Source organism: Coregonus clupeaformis, chromosome 28 (assembly GCF_020615455.1).
Source record: "Coregonus clupeaformis isolate EN_2021a chromosome 28, ASM2061545v1, whole genome shotgun sequence".
Lineage (NCBI taxonomy): Eukaryota > Metazoa > Chordata > Actinopteri > Salmoniformes > Salmonidae > Coregonus > Coregonus clupeaformis.
In genome coordinates, this window is record NC_059219.1 from 20818447 (window position 1) to 20839620 (window position 21174).

The 21174-nt window shown below is 40.5% G+C and overlaps 1 pseudogene; it reads left to right on the forward strand.

Moving 5' to 3' along the window:
- Positions 1 to 1537: 1537 nt before the first annotated feature.
- On the forward strand, positions 1538 to 21144 carry LOC123482145 (annotated as a pseudogene).
- Positions 21145 to 21174: the final 30 nt, after the last annotated feature.

Consider the following 21174-nt stretch of genomic DNA (forward strand, 5'->3'; position numbering starts at 1 on the left):
ACATGGCTAAGGCAGGTTTGATACCTAACCATTGCTTGGATTCTGTTGATCAGTCATTTACCTAGAAACTGTTGATATAAGAACACATTCCCAAATGTACAAGCAACCAGATGGTAGCTATTTACTGAACATTTAGAAATGTTCTCTTCAGCCTTATAAGGTTTAAAACATGCATGTTTCAAATACAATTCAAGTGCATTTCTAATCAGACAAAACAGTGGCTACTGATGATTAGAAATGCACTCAAAATGTATAAACATTAATTTAGGTATTACATTATTATGCTTCAATTTCCTTTGTTGTGTTTCTAAACCAATGTAATAAGAATCACCCTCCACCCACAGAACACAATAATCTGAAGTAGGAATTTACAATACCTAAATGCTGCTCTTATATGGGAAAAAAATGTAAGATGAGAACTTATGGCAGGTAATTGAATAATTAAAAACTCTAAGCTCTAAAATACATTGAATGGTATAAATACATGTTAACCCAACTAATAATACAGTTATTATCTTGACTAAATGATAATAAAATATTTACAATAGATTCAGAACACATTGTCAGTAATAATTCATACAATAGGTACCATTGCAGCCTTTTTCTTATTGATTGCAAATCGTGAGAGGGTAAAATGATACAGAGGGGAAAAAAGGGAAACATTTCAACTCACAGACAGATGTAAAAGGATCTACACCATTCTGGCTTCGGCAGTGAAGTTACCAGAAGGCAAAACCACATTGGGTTAAGGTCAGGGGGATAAGCCCATACTGTCAGCCATAAAAGGCCACCTTGTATTGTAGAGTTGCCAATGTAGCATTGCCTCCTCCCTACATGAAGACTTTCCCTTCATCCTCTGCCATGTCTCTCATGTGAGCCTCAGTAGTTGCGGAGACATGTTTTATTTCTGTGTTTGAGTCCATATCCTGAGGACGGTTTGGAAGTTTTTCTTTCTATTAATAATATTGGGGGGGTGGGAATGTTGTTATGCATTTGCTTTGGTAAAAGGCAGGATGTTCTTTACTCTTTTGTTTAAGCCCTGAGCCGTATGAGTGTATTTTCTCTTAAACATTTGTATCCCTTCTGAGACCAACCTTTTTCTGCCCTGAGGATTTGGTGGGCCTCCCTGCCCGAATAACACTACTAGCCTACAACAAATGAAGAATATGGGCAGGTAAGAGCTACAGTATGGGCATCCAAATGTCAAGTTCACTGATAGGGAGGAGAAAAAAGAAAGAGTGAGAAAGAAAACGTAGCCTTTCACTGTGTAATTAGATTGATGTGCCAAATTTGCCCCAAACATTTGGAAAATGATCATTTATTACAATTACCACAGTGAGCGCATGTAGCAAGAGTGCTTGAACTCTGTGTGTTTGTGTGTGGGTGTGTGTGTTTGGCTGGGGAGAGTGAGGGGGGTGTTTGAGATGGTATCAATCGCCAGGCCAGGCCATTGAATGTATTGATTAGTTACCTTTCTTATTAACATGCTGATTAAAGAGAGAAGGGAGAGAACTGGTAGGCAGGAGAGAGACGCACATATGCAGCTGGGACACAGAAGAGCCCTGCCACAAGCAGGGAGACAGAGCTCAGGCAGAGGATGCAGAACGGATTAAAAACACAGGACAAGGAACGAAAAGCAGGGGATAATTTGAGGAGAGCTCCGGAGCAGGTTGAGGCTGCGGAACGGAGGATGGGAGAGGAGGGGAAATGGATGCAGGTGCTGACCTGACAGGCAAACAGACGAGAACAGCACCGACTGGACAACACTGAGCTAACCCACAAAGACTGATACACTCTTGGCTGTAAGAGAAACACACTCTCATGCTGACAGGCCAAGGCAAGCATTATCATGATAGAAAATAGAACAGTACGTATGATGTTAATCTATATGTAAATGTTTCATAAGTGGTATCTCTAATGCACAGTGGCAAATGGTCATACATTGCCAAGCAGTTATGATTAGGGAATTCATAGGATGGTTATGGATATTTCTGAGAAATGGGTTTTTATTCCAAGCGGGACTGAAAGGTGTGGAGGGCATGCAAGGAGGGAGATGATAGAACGGCAGGGTTTGTTTGTGTGCGTGTGTTGGGGGGCATGAGAGAGAGACAGAGAGAGAGAGAGAGAGAGAGAGAGAGAGAGAGAGAGAGAGAGAGAGAGAGAGAGAGAGCGAGAAAGAGGGACAGAGAGAGAAGAGAGAGAGAGAGAGAAGAGAAGCGAAAGAGGGAGGGGGGTCGGGAAGAAAGAGGGAGAGGGGGGGTGTTCATTTGAGTTTGCTTTGGAATCAAATCTGTTGAACTATAGGTAGAATAGAAAATAAAATAGAATATGCAAGAACCAAAAGATATTGCATCATCAACATAGTCATAGGTATCACAAGACAACCAAGGTATTAGCCGCAATAGGCCGCAATAAAAAATGTGGTGTTGTGCAATCACAATCTTTTCTGATATTCTATTAGATTTATTGTAGAAGAATCATAATCATAATCAAATAATTTCAGTATGTACCATGCATGGATTCTTTCAAACTATATTCTGGGATTTGAAAAACAAACAAAATGGGGTCCCTGCCACTTGTTTCGGTATACAGCTGAGGGATGGGGCTAGGGAAATGTCACCCCTTTCAAATTCACACAGGGCTCAAGAAGCAAGAACTGTGACAGGGTGGGAGTTTCGGCTTTCCATGGTGACATCATAAATTGGTTAATAGAGAAATAAGAATTGATAATAGACAAATAAGAGAGTTCCAAACCTCTCTGCCAATAACAGCTAGCTTTCAGTTTCCCCTCCCCACTCAGACCACTCCCAGACAGTCCTAGCAAAAGTCTTGCTTGAGAAATAGTTTTTTGCTAAAAAGCTTTGCCCATTTTAATATATTACAGTAAGGTACTTAATTGTTACCCAGAAATGATTTGAAATTGATACAAAAACGGCTGCATTGGGCCTTTAAGATCATTAAATGACTGGTGAACAGCTTCTCAAATCCCAGACATGGCTTTAAAGTTATGCAACAAAAAGATGGCTCTAAATATTTTATTGACCAGGAGGAATAAGGTGAGATTGTAACCATGACATATAGGCAATATTTATATCACATTATCTTTGACAAGAGGCAGTTTTCTTTATACATGTTTTGGGTTTTAGTTACACAAGACCAATTTGACTGTGTTTAACTCTACTGCACTCATATGTTCCTGTAGGAAACTGCAGAAGCAAAGTCAGTTGTTTAATGCTAATGTTCAAACTTTACAGAACTCTTATAAAGTTAGTATAAGATGTGTACCAGAGCCAGAGAGTAAAACAAAGCGCAACTACATCGACCCTTCTAACCCGTCGAGCAGAAGGTTGCATATAAAATCGTTTTCCCTCTTTCAGAAGTTAAAATTAGCAGTAAGATAATGTCATTAACATAAAGAATGGATGCCTGTAATTATTCTAACTATAATAGCGATGTGATATTTAGGCCTACATTTGTAAATATGCAAGATGCATATATTGATTAGGCTAAACATCAACAAATATGCACACACGCACGAATACACACACACACATACACACGTAGCCTACACTGAACTAAGCTAACTGAACTAAGCTAAAACAACTCAACATGTTGTTTTATCGAAGACCCTCATGTTGATAACATTTATGCCATAATTTTAGCCAACAGCTGCACCTGGCTGCACACACGTGTCTTAATCTGAAAACTCGATGCATCGAAAAGTCGATACTCCTCAATTATTAGCCTAGGCTAGGGCAAAAACAATCTACGATGTATTATAATCTATTGCTTTAATTGAAATGAGACCATTTCTGCGATGTATTATAATTATTGCTTTAATTGAATTGAGACCAGTGTGAACAAAAGTACAGTAATTTAGGCTTTGTTTATCTTATTGGGCGTTTGAATTATTATTATTTTTTGTTTTTTTGTTTGACAGGTTACAAATAGCCTACGTGTAACATATTATATTGCCTATAGGCCGTCTAAGCTTAATATTAAACTGTAAAAATGTTTAAAAACTAAAGTCAAATGACTAGATATGTTCATAGAGAAAATAGTGTATGCCATAAAAGCATAAGTGCACAAAGTTGTTCTGACCCTGACATTTAGGATATCATTACTGGCATTGGTAGGCTAATGACAGAATACAGTTAATGTAAGATATGCTGCTGTACTTTTAGAATAAAATAAAAAATCTTAGGACACACAAATATTATTTTCTAAATGGGTAAGTATCCTACATTCGCGCTCTTTTGGCACTTAAGTGAACACCTGGGCTACATGTTGAGCCTCTGTTAATGTCAACCTGTCATTCAACGCAGTTGATATGTCTTTTGGATCTCATCAAAATATTGGAGGAAAATTGGATAGCAAATAGGAGTTTGCTTTCCAAGATGACACATTTTTAAGAGAAGTAGGGTTTTATTGACACAACTTCAGCAAACAAGCCTAATGCCCGGTTTACCACGTTTGAAACACAATGCGTTTGATTTAATTCTAAAGTATGCGTTATCCACAACTAAAAGTACATCCACAATTGATCATCAAGTTATATGTCTATCGGATTTATTGACTCACTCATTTATTGACACACTAAAAACAACTGAATTGTCTTACGTTGTAAGTTACACGAATATGCATGCAGACTTTTAATTGATGAAAAGATCAATAGCCTAGTATTTTATTTTCTGATGTTAGAAGTCTAATCAAGTCAAATGAATTCAATTATTGATTATTCTCTTGCATCAAGCGTCATGGTAGTAATTGATTTATTGATTGGTTGGTGTGTTTTCGTTTTAGGAATTAATATATAGGCCTACTGAAATAAAAACAATAAAATGAAGCATCATACAGTTTCGGAGAACAACACCAAGAACATGTATATATTTTAGAGACGAATTAGTATTTTCTTATAAGTATTGGTTTTTAAAATGTTGCATGAGGTAGGCCTAATCATTTGAGAAATAATGAGATTTGATAATTGCTTTAAAATTGTTCTGCGGTTTAAAAAACACTCAGCACTACGGTTACAATGAAGGCTATTTCGTAATACCTTTTATTCAGCTATCTTTATTTAAACTTTTCTCTTGATTTTATTGCACACCAATACAAATAAATAGATAGATATTTCCCATTTACAAGTTGGCCTATCACCTCTATAGCCTAACTTTAGTCTATTAATGACATTAGCAGTTCAACTTTTTCCAATAGGCCTATAGTCTAGCATTTATAGGCCAAATGCACTCCCATATGTGACCAAATACAAGATCATTTATTTTATAGTTGGATGACCATAATGTAAATTGAACAGATAGCCTACAATTTGTTATGCAAATCCCAAACTCAACCCCAAATGCCATCCATACACCTCTATGTCACCGCATAATGCCCAAACAGACCAACAAACTGGCGACATTTTCTTGATTTAAAGACAACTATTGAAACTATTTCAACTTTTTAAATGTTCTTTAGGCCTATTTCAAGTAACAGACATGTTAATGACCTTATATAAAGTGGAAATGCTAAAGTTCGTGTAACTGGGATTGATGTAATGAAAGGGGTATTTTAGTAAGAGAATAGACAACAGGAAAATTATATTTGTGTGCCTATCAAAATATATATCCAATGGACTGCACAATGAACGTTTGGAATAGCTTTTACAATGTTAAAATGTCAAGATCTTTCAGTTTATTAGCAGATGGTTTGTTAACTCGTTAAAATAAAAGTTTGTGTGTCCTATGCATATGGTGAGATATGCCTACATAAGCCCATACCGACACAACGAAAATAGAAAGTAACTTTTGGATGCAAGGTTTTGTTGAACAATGACAAGCTGTTACAGGAGAGCATGTAAGGTTTGCATGGTTTGGCTGCATTTATGATTAAACATACAGTAGGCATGCATAAATAATGATGAAATAAATAAAGTTCATAATACAGAGTAAAACGTTTATAAATGTAATAACCTCGAATGTGTTCGTTTGTGTTTCTCTTGCAGAATAGGCCAATCCGAGTGTTTAGTGATCGGCAGAAGTATAGGGCAAGGCCTTGTGTTTTATTCTTGTTTTATTATTTGCCTATAAGGTATTCGACTCAACTAGTCTATTCAGTACATAAATATCGTAAATTATGTTTTCTCAATCAAAAAAAAAAGGGAATCTGATAACTGTGAGGCAACACGCCTACAGATCACATGTCCAGCGTTGATATTTTTGCACATAACATATTCACTCTGCGTGTAGGAAACTTGAGGTTAGCTTAAAAAGTCAATATGAAGATGCAAGCCGTGTGTGTGTGTACATGTGTGTGTGTTTGTGTGCCTGTGATTTCATTTTCATGCACTTGGCCTATAGCTTACTTTTGATATGTTAAGGAATCTAGGACTATATGCTTACTGGCTAAAGCAGAGGAAACATGCATGATCTCAAAGCCCTGTCCCTTATGGGCTGGAAGGTAAACAACCAAGGCACTGGACACGGTTTCGCTTTCAGGTTTCATGTTTTCCATCATTTGCGCAGAGAAATGCCTCTGTTTTCAAGTGAAATCATACCGGATTTAATAATGCATGAGGGTTCTCAAGATGAAAGCACCACCAAATAAGATCATAATGCTACAATCCACAAGTCTCATATCAAACTCAGTAGGCTATTGTGTAATATTGAAGCATGTAGGCCTATGCTTCAAATAATTATTTGAAAAGTCAAGTGAAAACATTTGCCAGATATGTCGACTAGTCTACATTAGGAAATAGAAATGGGCAGGCCTATGTCTTTTTCTGTAGGCTATGCATCACATAGTCCTTACTAAAAATTAAATGCAAAGCAAAAACTGATTTGTATGAAGTGCTAGAGCGATTTGAAACTAGTACTAAAACTGAAAATGTATTTTCAGATATAGATTAACAAGGGAGTTGTGGGCCTACTTTTCCTTCCTCACAGATCTCATACGACCATCGAGGAACTGTTCTCCTTTAGCGGCGCTGAAACGGTCAGCATGAAATCTCTGATACAATGACAATGTATAGGCTTATGATAAGAGTAAACTTTTTTTTATTTTTTATTATGTATCTGTGCCTCAACATATCCTGATTAAACCCATCAGATCTTTCAGTCAGGTATGATATTTGATATTTTAATGTTCAACAAAAATAATACATTTTTTTTTTTTTATCCCCACGTTTATTGTTGTCATCATTATGGTTATCATTGTTGGTATTATAATGGCAATAGGCCTATGTAGCCTACAATAGGCCTATATCATAATATATTGTCTTATATGTTGTATTATTGTGTGCTATTTGAGGTGAAAGTGGCATCCAGTTCGGTAGGCCTTCAAAGCAAGAGCTCTGTCTGTGAAACCAATAGGCTATGTGATTATTATGCTAATAAAATTCAGGTAAGGACAGTGTGTAGATTTAGAAAAAAATCAATGAATTAAGCATTGGAATACACGTTTTTTTTTATGTGAGCAGTAGCCTTTACAAACAAAAATCATTAAAGAAGATGACAGTAGGCTGGTGTTTTAGTCGGATAGCAGCATAGGTCAAAAACAAAACAATGTCCATATGACGATATATATAGGCTATTGATATTTGCTTTTTGGCAAAGAGAGAAATAACTGGACAGCAGTCTCTTTTTGATTTCGTCGAGAATAGCCTGGTGTTGTTTTTGTATAATCTTAATCAATGTACGGATTTGACAAAAATAAAAACAGTAGCCTACTGTCTTTCTGACAATTACATATATTGTTATAACGGATATGAAGCGAAGTTGAGGGCCACATACTCCAGACCAGCGTCTGAGTGCTGAAGCTCGGGTGTCAGCTTGCCTACTCGAGTTTTCCAGCCACAGAAGGTGAACTTTCACCCCGACCTCCTAAAAGACCTTTTTATTTTCGTTCTGTAGATGCTGACCATTTTACCTCCAGCTACTTGCTATCATTACATGTATCCCACCATCCAGGCTTTCTCGGCGCGGATCGATAGGGCAGCATCTGCTCCGGGAAGGCATCGGTCCCACCGCACACGGATTTTTTTCAAACGCCAGAATTGCTCATCTCTGAAAATTAAACTGACAGTTAGATATGATTAGTATGCCTAGTATCAACCACCTCTCCTTCTCTCAACTCCCAAATCTCTCTATCTGACACACACACACAGACAGACACACACAGTGGACTCACCAAATATGTGCTGTGTTAAATGAAAAGCCAGAGCAATATCTGCTATGGGTCGAGTATCTTATGTAAAAAGGTCGCATTTAAACGAATGGCCTCATTGATCTTGTTTAGAACTACAGATTGAAGTGCGCAATCTGGTGTCAATGGGCCTGCTCAACCGTGGTTTGAGTGCTGATTAAGAGGTTCCCTAAATGAATCAGTTACAAGCGTGTCACTTGGCAACGTTTATGTGTAAGAAGTTGGATTTACATTCCACTCACATCTCCAAAAAAAGAGAAAAAATGAAAAAAAGCTTTAAAGCAGAAGGACATTATAATATAATTCAGATGAGCCCTATGGAGGGATTTAGGTATTCCAAAATGGGTGGTGAGAGTCTACACCATGTAGTCAATATAAATAGATGTTCAATAGTCAATAAGACTAATGCGATTCTTGTAATTGCATATTCATGACTAATACCATTTGTTATTATTAGTAACAGGGTAATAGTATAATAATCACACAATAATAATAATAATAATTATAATAATACAACCTCCACTACTACTACTACTAGTAGTAGTACAAATCATAATAATAATAATAATAATAATAATAATAATAATAATAATAATAAAGGAAAATATGGACAGAAAACAATTGTTTACAGTTAAATCTGCAGTCCGGCATCAGGATAAAGATAATAATAGGTTTGTGTAGCATGGATGGACACAAAAGCACAACACAGTAGGCTAGCTCAGTGAGCTACAGTAGCCTAACCGTTGCAGTCCAGGATCAGGTGAATTAAATAGCTGAACCATGGTCAGGATGCTCGCATAATTCATAAGCTCTGCATGCTATTAGATAAAAAGGCTTAACTTTGGGGTTGTGAGAAAGGGTTCGTCTTCACCTAGTTGGTCAAACCCTGCCCCCTCCCTGGAGACGTTGGCCGAAGCGAAAGGGTTAATTGGAGTTGGAATTTCATTGCACATCTGTCAAATTTTTAAGCCTGTGACGTAGCCTACTGAAAGGAGCGAGTGTGAGCGGGGGGAGGAAGAGAAGCGAAATAGTTGGTGGTGCTGAAATCGATGAAGTAGCAGACTGATGGAAGAGGAGGAGGAAAATCTCACGAGATAATGAAAGAAAAAGAGGAGAGCTGCTAGGTAGAGAAGAGCGAGGCTACAGTTGGACGTTTGACTTAAAAAAGACCAAAGGACAGGGAAAGGACGTATACCTAACCACCAATTGTTTGGCCTCTCGTTTTATTGTATGTAGCATCCCTCCGTGGATCTGACCAATAGTGTGAATCTGCGCGGACAGGCTGGAAGACCAGAGACAAGCGACACAATCGGAGAGATGCAGACCACCGACAACAGACGCGGATGCGCTCATATAACGGAATAAGGTATGAATTATACAATTAAGAGGACACATATCTGTTTATTTTTGGTGTCATTATATCTCAAAACCACTTAAACGCTCCTAAATAGAACATATAACCACAATTCGTTGTCCGTGTTGTGTTGAGAAATATGCAAGCATGACGCACGTTAATGTCCAAAGAATCGTGTGCGCGCTCATCGAGTATTCAGAACTTTGCATGAGGCAATATGTGATTTGTAAGAGTGGATTTGCCCGTGAAGACATCTCGATGTCTTTTTTTGTGTTTCATATGCATTGATCGGCTCTCGTATGAATGAAAATTTACTCTTAATGTTTGAAATGCTTGTGACTGTGGTGATAGTCTACAATAGCCTAGACGTCACTATTGCATGAGTAGGCTACAACTAAAATACAGACGAGTAAACATTTGATCTCCCGCAGGCAAAAGAGCGACGATTCTGCCGAGGAACACAGTCGAGCACCAAAGAAAGGACGAGAAGAGTGTTGTAGCACAAATCCAAATAATGTGATAGTTAATCTTACTGAAGCTGCTTCACACTCGATTTCCTGGAGTTTGAAGGAGTTTAAAGAGACTACTTATGTTGTTATCAGATAATTAATTAGACAGCATATAAGCTCATAAATCAATCCATTCAGAAATCAATAAATCCATAGTATTGTGCAACAGAAGAGGGCCATCCAGACTGTTAGGCTACTGTTAAACAACAACTAGGCTACTGAAACAACAAGATCAAGATAGAAAAAAAGATACATTCACTGAATTCAAAATGGATGGAAGCCTAGGGGAGATGTCTGTCCAAATCCACTCTGAGCTCCACAGTCAGGATGGCAGAGCGATGCTGCATTCACGGGACCTTTCAGCTGCTTTCCCCAGGCCCTCCCTTGGGGGGCACTCCATGTCCCTGGAGCCTGAGCACCGACCTCCAGGTTTCGACCACTCCATGTCAGCGTTGGGCTATGGAGGAGATGCTCCATCTAGCTGTGGCAGCACGTACACCACCCTAACCCCCCTGCAGCCCTTCGATGACAAATTTCACCACCACCATCACCACCACCATCCCTGCCTGCCGGTCAGCAATGTCATCGGGAGCTTTACTCTCATGCGTGAGGACAGAGGCCTGGGTGGCAACTTCTACAACCCTTACGGCAAAGATCTGGGGATGACGCCAGAGCCTTTCGCCACCTTCTACAGGCTCTGGCTTGGGGACACCCATGCACGGTTACGGGAGCCTGGGAAACAGCCCCAACGGCAATGGTGGCCAGATGCTTCCAAGTGGTTACGAGGTCCACGGGGGCAACATCTTCTGCAGGACGGCGGACTTCGGCAGGGAGATGTCCCCTCCAGGGCTGGGCGGAGACTCGTCGGTCAGCCATCAGCTGAACAAGATGGAGGCTCACCAACACGCGCCCAGCCACCATCCTCACATCTACAGTCAGCATTACCAACACCACCACCACCCCAGCCAGCAGTCCTCAAAGGCTGGGGAGCTCCCCCACTCCTCGTCCTCTTCGCCCAGCAGTGAGGGCATGCTGCCCAGCTCTCAGGGCAGTGGAGGTGGAGGGGCTGGAGAAGAAATCGACACCAGGGACGTGGCCCAGAGGATCATCACTGAGCTGAAGAGGTACAGCATCCCCCAGGCCATCTTTGCAGAGAGGGTGCTGTGTAGGTCACAGGGCACTCTGTCTGACCTCCTGAGGAACCCCAAGCCCTGGGGCAAGCTCAAGTCTGGCCGTGAGACCTTCAAGAGGATGTCCCGCTGGCTGCAGGAGCCCGAGTTTCAAAGGATGGCCTCACTGCGGCTGGAGGGTAAGATCTCTTTCCATTTCTCTCCACCTCTCTCTTTCTCTCCATGTTTTTCAAAAAAAATCCAACAAGATCTGTATGCTGCTCAGAGGAATGAAAAACAAGTAGTTATTTTCCTATGTTCCTAAAGGATAGGTTTGAATGATAGGTCCATAGTTTGCACAGTCATGACTCTCACATTTTAGGCGCTCACAAAAGACATGTTACAGATCATTCAAGGAGCACCATTTATTTTGATCTAGTTAAACCATTAGAATGGACATTTTCCATTCTTAAATGGACCATGGAGATCATAATTACAAGGATTATTGTTGGTGGTTTAAGAACTTTTGAAACCGGCAAAAAATACGATTTGTTTGTGCAAGCCTGAAGTTAAGAGTTGGGGAGATAGTTAGGAAATGTTGTTTCTGTTGTGGAAACATACACCTGTGCTTTCACCCACACTTCATATGAAATCCCCATATCTGGGAAAAATAAAATGAATATTGGTGAAATGGGAGTACAAGATAAAACCACATTATGAAAAAAAATAGGTATTTTTAAAAGGCAGGGCATGATTTGGTGGTTGACATTTGATATTCTTTGGGGATATGCACTGAAGAAGTGCATATCAATGTACAGTGCCTTGTTACAGTGTTGTCACTCCATAGGGACTGAGAACCCATTTGATACACGAAGCACAGAAAGAGATCCAAGTGAACACAGTAATATGATATGGGCTGAGAGGAGTGTGTGTATGTCGGCAGGGGGCTGTGAGCTGTGTAAGCAAGCACAGTTGATCACAGCTTTTCGCTATCTGTCAGCAGCCCAACTGATTAAGCCCAAAAGCACAATAGGGCTCATAAGTAATGATTGTGCACTCTTGCAATCCTCTCACAATTATTGATCTTTGATTGTTTAGCTCTCTGAACACGTGTACATCCTCAGTTCGACAAAATGTTACACTAAACATACTCAACCCAGTTACAAGTGATTTAATTATCTTGTTTAGATTTGAAGAGTTTCTGTTATGTGACAGCTTTGTTGTCTACAGTATATCTTCAATGCATCCAATCTTTACTTGAAGCAGTGTTATTGTGCAAGGAAGGAAATGTTTTCCCCCTGCCACTGAGGTGTTGTGCGATCTGTAAACATAATACTTTTTTTCATTTTGAGAAAACACCACCTTTTTATCATAGATGACCCAACAATTTGGATGATCCTGCAGTATTCTTGTTATTTTACCTCCACAGTCATAGATTTTTTTCCACGACTCACTGCTCAAATTTTCAAGGAGCAGATCAATCCTAGTCATAAAAAATGAAGGAGCTTACGTGGGGAATATATTGCGAGCGTACTAACATTTGACAATGCTTCTCCCCGACACAGACTAAACTTGCATATTTAGTTATTGGCAAAGGCACAATTTGGACAGCTCTGCACTTTTCTACATAACCTACTTTCTGAGGGGGTTGTTTTTCCCTTCCCGGCCAACCCCCTTTTGTTTAATTACAAGCCTCTATTGATTTCCATGGGAAAGAGCAGCACGCCTTGCCCACACATACCTCGACCACATCGGCAGATCGAGACTGGAATTAGAATGCACAGTGCCCTGTGCTCCCTAGTCTGAAGATAGCTCAAGTGTTGTTTGCGTCACGCCTCAAGTTTTAAGATGATCCACCTTAATGCAGCTCTCCCTTAAATACCCACCAGCTCCTTCAGCATGTCAGTGTCTCAGCCAGCTCTCCATGTTTATTTTTATCATGCCAGTTATCTTCCCTCGACAAAATGTTTTATTATGCAAAGCTTTAGGATAAATGGTGGACCTGATTATGTAATGTCATCGTCTTTTAATATTTATCTTTATGTGGAGACATTCTGAAGCGCTTACATGGAGAAGGTTATTTTTTCTCTCTCCTGTTTAGTGGTTATGCTCTCTAGATGCATCTTCAGGCTAACCTCAGGCTGTGGAGGAGGCAATCAGGCTTTAGTCAGAGAAGAAGGCAAGGTGCAGCTAAAGACCACACAGTGGTGCTTGAACACTTTAAGTCGCGAGGGATCAGGGAACCTAACTTTAAAGATGATGGCTGAAGCCCTTGACTGAAGGTCTAAATGAATAAGAAAGGTCAATGCGGTTTATGTCTCAGGTCCAGTGGCTGCGCCATCCCCCAGTAATGAAAGCCATGAAGCCAATCCACTGTATGTACACTATTATATTCAGTTCAGTTATCCTAGCTCAAAGGTCACAAGGGAAATATTTGCATATGAAAAATGCGTAACATTCCAGTATGGTTTTAACAGCACAGTCTCCCAAACAAACAATGTTGTTTTTATCGGGTTGTTGCAGCTCCCCATTCGGGCGCTGAAGGGGTTAACCCGCCTCTATGGGTTGAGGAGTCTGAGCTGCACAGATTTAATCAATAATTTCTATCAGCCCCTGGCCCAAGAAATCAGCAGGGGGTGGGCTGGGTCTGGAGGGGGGAGACAGGGAGGGGGTCGGCTAGGAGGGGGGTGGAGGTTCAGACGCCGGGGGGTAGGGAAAGGGCTTTCGATCACGTTTCAGCAACACGAGACAAGGGCATACATCATGATCAGGGGCTGTTCCCACGATCATAAGAAGCCTATAGGGGAATATTTATGTCTCCAGGAGTAGCCCCAGTGCCAGGGATTTATAGCATGGTAATTGCAAGCCTTTTACACATGATTACAGCATAAGGAAGCATTTACTTAATGGTCGGCGTTATGATCGCCAGTGAGGGAGGGACAAAAGGATAGGATGGAGGGGCGGAGGAAAAAAAGAGGAGTAGGACACCCTGACTCCTCCAACAACCCATAATTCCACAGTACAAGCAAGCTAACCACTACTTTCATCTCATTGCTTTCATTACTATGTGTTTCTGAGCACAGGACAGTATGGGTTCTATAGCTGCAGTCTTCTTATTGACATGGTAGGAATATATAATGCCAGTAAAACATGTAGCAGTTGGGAAAACATATTTATTTTAGTTGTGGTAATATTGACGTTTGACATTTCAGGCCGTTCAGATTTTAATGAGACATGGCTCGATAACTCTCAGAAATGTAAATGAGCTGTAGATGCCTAAAAGCTAACAGGCCCTGTAATCACAAGTTGACAAGAGGTTAGACATCCCAGAGTCTAACATTTCCTTCAGATAATAATTCAGAGTGAATGTGGGAATTACAGCACAATGTATTAATGCACAACATTCACATTAGCTAAACTAGAGCTCAGCTATAGGCCTAGCCCTAGTGAATTTGAAATGTCGTCATTATGATGGCGCTGCTAATAAATGTCCTAATGATAAAATATTTATAAATTGTCTTTGAGTTGCCGTTTATCACATGCACTACTGTGGTTTTACAGCAAATATCAGGCCTATCAACCCTCAATGTGTGAGATGATTTTCAATGGGGAGATATACAGTAAGCCAATCTATCTATTGAACATCTCAGCGCCTTTCTTTGAGACTGGGGGCAGCCTCGCTGTGTGTGTGGTGTGCCCTGCTTACGCTTTAAAAAGACCTTCACCATCAGCAAAAAAAGCAATACAACCACACACTGCTGATTGAGATGTCTTAAAAGTGTGCATTTAGGTAATTACAAGAGTCACCCAAATATGTTTTAGTCCACTTAGGGCTTCTGAACACTCGGAGCAGTGCAGACTGCTTGTTTCAATCCCCTCTGACGTAACCTATTTAATAGAAAATAAATTAGTCCCCCCTAAAGTGATTATCACTCACTCTCTCCGCCTCATGTAAATGACTTTTATGAGAAACTAATGATGTTGGAGTGTCCACTAAGGCAAGTCGGAGGGGAGAAGAGGAGGGAAAATGAGGAAGAAGGGGGGGGGGCTGTCTTAGTTTACGAAGACAACGGTGGGTGTAGTGTTTCCAGTACATACAGTATCTATTGTAGGCCTACTTTGTGGTCAAATGTTTAGTTGTGGGCAGTTGTGGGCAGAGTAGCCCATACACTTTGTATTATCTAATCCTCATATGGATGCACTGCAGACACAGCCCATAGCCTATACAGTTTTATCCCAGCACTCTAATTAGGCTACATGTAAACGTTGAACAATATAACATTGTAAGTGGGTCATTTCAAATTACTGCATTTTCTCTCAGAGACATTATATTATTTTTCCTCACGAGGACTGCACTGGCTACTGTATACTATGATCCTGGACTGCAATTGTGTGTGAATAGCCTATGGAGCATAAACACTTTTCACTCTCCTGTGAATAATGCACAGACTTGCACTTAGACATTTACTGTCCTAATGCAAAAAGCATTTAGGGACATTACTGCAAAAATTGCTTGCAGGCTACTTATAGTCTGCATTTGGATGCTATTTGGTTGGCATGGCCAATTTTTCCTGCCTCAAGTTGGCTTCTCTTTTTTGCCTTGGAAAACGTCTGTTATTCCTGTAGAATGGTAGCCTCTGCCCCCGTTGCTACATCTCTGTCCTCTGTCCTGGATAACTGTCAACGGAAAACAACGATTTGGAATTTAGTCGAACTGAAATTCCAAATAAAAGCGAAGCAACATTGTAGCCGAGTCTTACCTGTAAATGTGTCGTTTTTTTGGAAAACTGTAACACTAATTTAACAAACCGTTGATAGTCAATAATAGCAGCAACAAAAGCCAAAACTGCAGGTAGTCAATTGAAGTAGCCAATGTTGTTGTGCAGGAGGTAACATTGACTTGTTATTTTATGCTCTAATCTAGCATAGGCTAATTCTGAAAACTCCCTGTTTGCTAATGTGCATGTCCTGTGGTAGCCTAAATTTCCCACCACACACGTCAGGTGTCACACAGGCGCACTGACCTGTCACAGGTCTGCACATGTCAACAGAAAATAGAGTAGTCTAGCCCAGTGACGTGTACACTGTATTTGCCTTTCGTGAACTAACACTCGCACTTGACTTTTTTCCCATCTACTAGCACTGACTTTGCTGACAGCTACTTTATTGAGGAAAAATGTACTTACTATGACTGTGATATGTAGTTGTCCCACCTAGTTATCTTAAGATGAACTGTAAGTCGCTCTGGATAAGAGTCTCTGCTAAATGACTAAAATGTAAATGTAAATGTAGACCTATTCAGTAAAAAATGAAATGCGTGCCTAGAAGAACCTGTTTATTTGTTATTTATCTGTAGCCTACTTTATGTATTTTTTTGCAGGTGGAGGATAATGTCCATAACCATGACAACAAGTATTTAGGCCTAGTCTAGTTGTCTAGTAAGCATTATCCAAGTTGAGTGGCCTACTTGCATGTAAAAGTGACAGCCTAATGTCTTGATTGCTGGTGGATTACGTTTACTTTACCAACTGTGCAGTGAAACAAGTTGCTGATTCATCTCTTTTAGCGAATCAAACTTGCTTAGCTAATCCATTTTCTTCAACAAATCCACTTTCTCTCAGCTAATCCATTTGTCCTAGTTAGCTAGCCAGTCTGTTTTAGCTAACCCATTTTTATACTTCTTATGCCTATAGCTTGCAAGCGGAAGGAGCAGGAGCAGAGTAAACTGGAGCGCAACCAAGGCCCCAAGCGCACCAGGCTGGTGTTCACAGACCTCCAGAGGCGTACCCTATTGGCCATCTTCCGGGAAAACCACCGGCCAGCCAAGGACCTCCAGGTCACCATCTCCCAGCAGCTGGGCCTGGAGCTCTCCACCGTCAGCAACTTCTTCATGAACGCCCGGCGCCGCAATGTCAACAAGTGGGCAGAAGAGGGCCGACCCTCCTCCACAGGCTCCTCGGGCTCCAGCGTGTCCTCCTCTGCTGTGTCCTGCAGCACGGCCTGATGGGATAGATGTGGGCTGGGTGGGCGTCGTGGCAGCAGAGGGCACATATACTGGTCTAGGTAGAGATCAGGCGTAATAATGTACTCCTCGTTATCAGAGGGAGTGATGGAGTTGGCGTAGTTTAATTTTTATGAAGAATTATCACAGAGCATTTCACACCAAAGTTGAGCACTCCTTGATATTGAAGGGGTGATACCCAGAATAATATGAGAACTTGTATGAGACAAGTTCCTATAATTTGAATGGTCGTGGGTGAATAGTTTATTTGAATTTTAAGAGGGTAACAGTGACCACCCTTGATTTCTATATTTCCTTAAAATTCATTTTGAATATGGTAGGTTATCAAATCAAATTTCATTTGTCACATGCTTCGTTAACAAAAGGTGTAGACTAACAGTGAAATGCTTACTTATGGGTCCTTTTCCAACAATCCAGAGTTAAAGATAAAAAACAAATTAAACTAAATAATTACACAAGGAATAATATGGTTATGAGGCTATTAATAATCAGGAGGAGACATATTGTTTTTGCCCTCAGGGCTAATTCATCTCCCTCCTAGAAAGAAAAATCAAGAGGCATCACTGCATTGCATAAAACCCCTAATTAAAAATTTCACCACCCGTTATATCGACAGATCTTCATCTTCTTATGTCCTTTGTTTCTCTGAAGAATCAAAACGAAGGTCACAGAGAATAACATGGGGATTGTGACAAAATCATAGCTCCATCACGTTTTCTAAAGAATGCGGCATGTGTCCCCATATAACATGGTTCGCAGGACTGCAGAACTCTGGATGATCAGGAGGTTATTTTGCTCTCTACGATTCTCCGTTTTCAATCATTACCTGTCACGAGAAGCTTGACTTTTATTTTACACTTCTTGACAACGGTTCCAGCTTAAATGAATCAGTTTTCAAGGAGCAACCTTGGTGTGTCTCACTTTAAATCGGGACAGAATCAGTAAACAAGGGCTGAATTTCAAGGGATGCCAAGTCAGAGACTTTTTGATGCAACCCTCCAGCTTTAAGACGTTGACTGACCTACCAAACAAAAGCTCTGTAGCCATTTTGACTCAACCAAAACCCTTTGAACACGACTTACGCAAAGGAGAGAAGTACTTGTAACACAATGTATAGTAATGGTGTAGTATTTTTTCCACTCATGTTTCAAAACACTTAACTGAACAAACCTCGGCTCCATTGCAAATCTTTTTTTACAGACGCCTAGAAAATGGAGGAATGTGATTCTTTCAGCCCTTTTGTACAGATTTCAAGCACATTGCTCTACTTATAGAAATCCAATGGAAGTATGAGTTGTTGTTCCAGTCCTGCTACGTACAACAAGGTCATTTTAGTTCCTCAAGGGACGGTTTTAACATGCCTCCTTATAACCAGTTTAATTGGAGCAAGAATTTTAAATGCAATTGCTGAACTGATCGATGTATTTATTACTGCATTTGTGTATTTATTGTTTTTCTTTTCCGTTCTCTCTATTTATTTGGTTATTTATTTATGCTATCTATATACTGTAAGTATTTATTTAATAATGCTTTGTATGTCTGTGTGAAACTGAATTTTTTTCTGATGGGCACTTTTAGTTGTAGAATCCCATCGTAATACCAAAGATTAAGATTGTCCTCCCTGAATGTATGGCCTAAACCCCTTTCCTCTCCCCGACTCCCAGTGATGTTACGTATCTCTCTCTTTAAGGCCTTTGTTTTGTAGAATAATGGGGATTTCTTTACTATTGGCAAATGTCTCTGTGGTCAGGTCTTATGCCAAGGCTTGTTTGAATGTTGTGGTAATGTGACATCTCATAGGTTCACAGGTTGCTTGTAAAATTGTGTTCAAACACCGTTCAGCAGAGTGTCTGGAGTGTCCAGGGATGCACTTACGGAGCATTTCAGGCTCTTAAGTGTGAATCCTTTGAGACCACTTGGAAACATGCATGCTTTGCATCTTCCTGAGGTTTGCATAGTAGTGACTCCCCTTGCTGCAGTGCACACACTCCTGTCTATGTCCTGCTCAATGTGATTTCACCATCCTCCAGACTCATCCCTTCTGCCAGTCTTCTCAGTTCCACAGGCTCCTCTAGCGTTTCCTCGGTTTTGCTTTGGCGGGTAGTGGGGAGGGATAGCTTGTCCACCAGCTAGCTTGTGCCTCTCCTGTCTTTAACCTTGGGAGGGGCGTGTTGTGGGGGCCCCTTCACAGCATGCACTTGAAAGACGGGCGGTCATGAAAGAGGCCATCGACTTTTGCAAACTTCAAAGGGAGCCTTTTTCATCTGTCTCCTCTCTGCGTATCTGGTCTAAGGGTCCGCTCCTGGCCAGACCCGTGGGCTTAGGGGCATTCAAAGGGGGCGGGGAGATCAGAGAGGTGGCTGAATCACCCCTGAACAGGGTGCAATGTTTTGGGAGAGGGGGTGGAAGGGCACAATAGAGTAGAATTAAAGTTTAATGAGCAACAATTGTAAGCATGCTGTGACCGAGGGAGGGGGCCCAGTCTGGTGCAGGGAACATGAAAACCCCTACCAGTTTTGATGTTCCTTTTTTTCTAGCTTGTCATATGGTGTTCTATCAAAGACAATAGGATAGGTCCCCATGACACCTTTATTTTTTCTGCTGCCCATATTTTAGAATAGAATCTGCCTTCAAATGGGGAGAGACTTCTCAGTCATTGTCTTCTCTGTCTTGACTGAGGGAGAGAACTCCCCTTTGTATGGAGAGTTGATAGACTATTGCAAGTGGTCTGTCATCAATTTAGCCTGTTGCACCCCCTAGTGGATCGTAAAAGTACGTCTTAGTCGAGGATGTTTAGAAACTATTCCGGGGCTTAATAACACAGGTACATTATATACCAAAGTATATTTGAATATGCATGGTTACCCTCTGATATTTTTTTGTACTATAAGTGGGGTTATCATTCCATCTTAATTAGTACACCAGAAATCCAAAGATAGTGAAGTCTGCTCCAGTGAGATGTGTTAAGTAACACAGTATTTTTAGGTTCAGCATTTGAAATTGGAACTGAGAGATTGACATGAAGTTGTGACTGTAGAGGTAGTCATTTGACTCCGTAACCCCAGTGTTCCCTTTGTCCCCCTGTGTACATGAATACTTACCCATCTACCTCAACTGTGTGAGATGTTGTGTGCAAAGAAGTTTCTTAACCAAAGATTCCATCCTTTCAGGGTGTCTGTCCATCTGTCTCTCATGCTTTTTCAAAACCAAATGTGCTGGAATCAATCTGTTACAGGAGCAACCAAGCCCCATCCAGCCAAAGCGTAGTCCAGTGCACTACATAAGTCATATTTACCAATAATCTGTATATAATCATTTTCAAGACCAAAAAAGTAGGTGACAATCCAAGCAAGGAGGATCTTGCTGTAATCAACGTTACCTATTCCTTGTACCAAACTATAATCATGTGACTTACTGTAATAGTTATGAAAGCCCAAGAATCAAGAGTTCAACCAAAAACAAAAGGTCAAGAGGAGACTAAAGCTATTTTTCCACATTTGTAAAACCATTTCTCCTTTTCCAATATGTTAGTATATTTGAAATACTGGTTGATCCCACTGTTGGAAGCAGGAATAAATGACTCCATACAAAAGCTTTAATGAGGCCAAATTGAGGGAAATATTGTATTTGACATGGGTTTGTGTCTGGGTTCCTGAACTAGGACTCACCCACCATACTTATCGTGCCATTCTCGTCTATGTGTTAGACTAACTAATGAATGTGGCTAACCAACCAAAGGCTTAAAACACAACACTTTAAATGTCAATCATGGTGGGACATTTTGTAACAACAACTAAAGAGAATCCCTTTGAATACCTCATGTGAAATTGTTTGTTGTGATGTTGCACCAAAAAATTAAAATGACTCATTTGTAACCCAATTTAGTTTGTTGGTCTGCTGACTTCACGCTGCATGGCAACACACATTTGAGCACAGGATGTAGGTCTACATTTGTTTCATTTTGACTGTGACTGAGGAAAT